Below are 3,437 nucleotides of genomic sequence, written 5' to 3'. Positions count from 1 at the left end.
CAGAGCATCCAGTTGTGAACGAGACTCTGTTTCTGAACAAGAACTTATTGTCTTATGGAGAGCTGAAACATATAAGCCAATCAAATCCAATGTCTTGTGTGAAATACTAAAGGAAGGGCATGATGGGAAGGAAGCTGAGAACACAAAATCAATTGAGGTTAGTAATTATGCAGGAAATGGTTAGAAAAGAAGCTGATGCATTCCGTTTCCAGTTGGATTTGGCTTGTTCCCACCATGGTTATAAGAGTTCCTTGGCGCTGCAGCTCTGATGGAAGATATTTCCATTCTCCCCACAGAGTCACGTTATAATTCTATTTCACTCCAATTACAATATAGACTCACAGAATAGATAGTAAAAATCCATCTCTGGAATCAGTATTTTGTGGTCTCAAATTGACAATCTTTAACGCAACATCTTTGTGTTTCTGTTTCCGCATTTTAAAATGAGGATGAGAGCAATAATTCGCATATGTGTAGTTGGGAAGAAAATATAAATTATTATTGTAAGAGGAGCCACTAGACATTTATGAAGTATACGAAAGCACCAAGACTCTTACCTTATTATAGAAAGAGTTTAATGTTTCATGTTTTGACTGAAGACGCAGTTTCATGTTTTGATATTATTTCTTTATTTTTAAAGGGCAGAATTAATATTTTATTGTCATTTATAATCAGATGGCAGTTGGGTATAGACTCTCCACACTTCATAGTGTTTTTTTGTTTGTTTTGGTTTTTTGGTTTTTTTTTTCAAACTAAAAAAGTTACAGGATTTAAACAGCCGCTGGATGGTTAGGCTTTTCAGGGCCTGATTAGGCAAACTCAAGAATAGAGGCCTCAAGCTTTTCCCTGTTAGTGCCAGAGAATTCACCCACCTTTTGACCCTTTTTTTTTTTTTTTATAAAACTGGAAGGTTGGCATGCATCTGACTTCACAGTCCGCAGCAACATACTGGCAGTCAGCCACGTCTACGTCAAGAAACACTACGTTGAAATACTTTTCACAGAGGGAATGAAAGAAGGGCTTGATCATTTTGCAAGGTCCACACCACATGGCAGAAAAGTCCACATAAGCTTGTCTCAGGCAGTGGCCAGGGCAGCCTGGAACGCTTCCTTGCTCTCGATCAGCTTCACCATTTTGGCTGTTGCGGGAAGGGACCACACGAGGTTTCTGCAGAATCCCATGGAAACGGATCTGAGACGCCCAACAGCGCTTCTTGATATTATTTCTTGTGTGCAAATTCATTAGAATAGACACATTGAAATATAGCTGTTTTACATGATCACTAATTTTATCTAAAAATGAAAAAAAATTTGTATGTGTGCACATGCATTCTGTAAAAAATGCTATGACTTTAAATATTTTGGCATTATTTGTCTTTAACATAAAAATTATCTAGCAGTAGTTTTTCAAAAGCATGTTTTTAGTATACTTCATAGGGCAGAGGAAACAATGGTGAAAAAGATGACAGTAGGTGCCCTTATATTGGACTTACATTTTTGTCCTTAAGGCACATTAGGTTGCTGTATGTTGTCCTTCACAGGCAGTGTGGCAGTCAGTAGACATTATGATCATGGTACCCTGGATGTACGACAGTGCTGCCGCACAGCACTAGGGTACACCTGTTTGTCCCAGGCTTAGCGGCATCGAATCTAGCCGGATATGACTCACAAAAGCTTATGTTGAGTTATTTACTAAAATAAGTGTATTTATTCTCCTCATGCAAGTCCTGGTGCGATATGGGAGACAGGGGCCATTTGTCAGGACTCTCTCAAAGTAATAAAAAGTCATATACGTTTTTTGTTCAGAAGGCTAGAGTCTGCTTACTTTTGGCAGCTGCATCTCTAGTCTGTTGTGGACAGAAGCACCTTGAATACTTCATGAATCCTCTTTGTTCCTCAAATCTACACACGGTTTTGATTATTTCAGCTGAGCTATTTAGTAGCAACAGAGATACTATGAGGTATTATGAGATATATAAGGGTGAGGAGGAACAAAGAAATCTGGCAAGAGACCCTCATTTCTACAGCTTTTCCTTCAGTAACCACCGACCTTCTCTCTGCATGTGTGAGACAAATGATTTTAGGTTCACATATAATCCATGTAAAAGATCTTAACATTTGTCCTTGGCAACTGGCTTTTTGTATCCAGTCCTCAGGTTGCATATGGTGTTATGAATGAGAATCTTTTCCTTTTTGACTAATATGGAGTAGTATTTCATAGTGAGTGTATATTACACTTATTTCATTCATTGATCTGTTAATAGTCATTTAGATTGTTCTTACAGTATTTGTCACTGTGAGGATTGCTGAAATGAACATGAAGTCAAGATCTCCTTTGGACACACATATTAAATTTCTTTTCAGAAACTGCTGCGTCATGGCAGTTGTCTTCTGAGTCTTTAATGAGTCTGTAAATGACTTTACAGCATCGCTGCACAGATTTGTATTTCCATCAGAAGTACTGCACCGCCCTCATCTCTGTCAGCATTTGCTACTTTACTGATTTTGATTAATATCCACTCTAACAGATAAGGTGTATTTTCATTGTGGTTTTAGCATGCACTCCATCAATGGTCAGGGGTGGTGGAGTTTATTTCATATGACAGTCATTCGTATCTCTCTTTTGAAAAAACATCTGTTCAGATCTTTTGCCTCTTTTTCACCTGAATTGTTTTCTTGCTATTGAGTTGAATTCCATGCATATTTTGATTTGTAGTGCTTCACATGTAGTTTGCAAATGTCTGTTTCCAAATTATGGATTGTAGTTTTGGCACCATACTGACATTTATGAAAGGGAAGCAAACAGCCACCTCATAAAAGAAGAAAGCTCCCAAATAAGCAACTTAGTCTTGCACAGCTGTGGACTTGGGGGGGAAAAAAGCAAATGAACAGAGGATGGACAGTGAGCAGAGGAGAAATTGACCACAGACAAGGAACCAAAATTTAACTCTAACCTAGCAAGCAAAAGACCCATATGACAAGAACTTCAAGTCTTTGAGGAAAGAAATTGAAGGTGATGTTTCAGAAGATGAAAATCCCCATGCTTATGGATTGGCAGGATTAACAGCAAAAATGGCCATCTTACCAAAAGCAATCTACAAATTCAATGCAATTCCCGTCAAAATACCAACACAATTCTTTACAAACCTTGAAAGAGAAATTCTCAATTTCATATGAAAATAAAAACTAGAATAACTAAAACAATCCTGTACAATAAAAGAACTTCAGAGATACCACCATGCCAGATTTCAAGCTGTACTACAGAGAAATAGTAACAAAACCACATTGTATTGGCATAAAAAAAGGACAGGTTTACCAATGGAATCAAATCAAAGACCCAGAAGTAAACACATACAGAAATGGACATTTGAGTTTTGATGAAGAAGCCAAAACCAAACAATGGAGGGAAAACAAAACAAAACAAAACACCTTTGACCC

General features: G+C 37.6%; 1 pseudogene across 1 annotated transcript; it reads right to left on the bottom strand.

Moving 5' to 3' along the window:
• Nucleotides 1-723: 723 nt before the first annotated feature.
• On the bottom strand, nt 724-1,160 carry LOC311582702 (thioredoxin-like; annotated as a pseudogene). Its single transcript has one exon. The product of its transcript is annotated as a thioredoxin-like (transcript).
• Nucleotides 1,161-3,437: the final 2,277 nt, after the last annotated feature.

This window comes from Acomys minous (assembly GCF_964271855.1).
Source record: "Acomys minous genome assembly, chromosome: 14".
NCBI classification, from domain to species: Eukaryota; Metazoa; Chordata; class Mammalia; order Rodentia; family Muridae; genus Acomys; species Acomys minous.
This window is presented reverse-complemented; position numbering and strand designations above follow the sequence as displayed.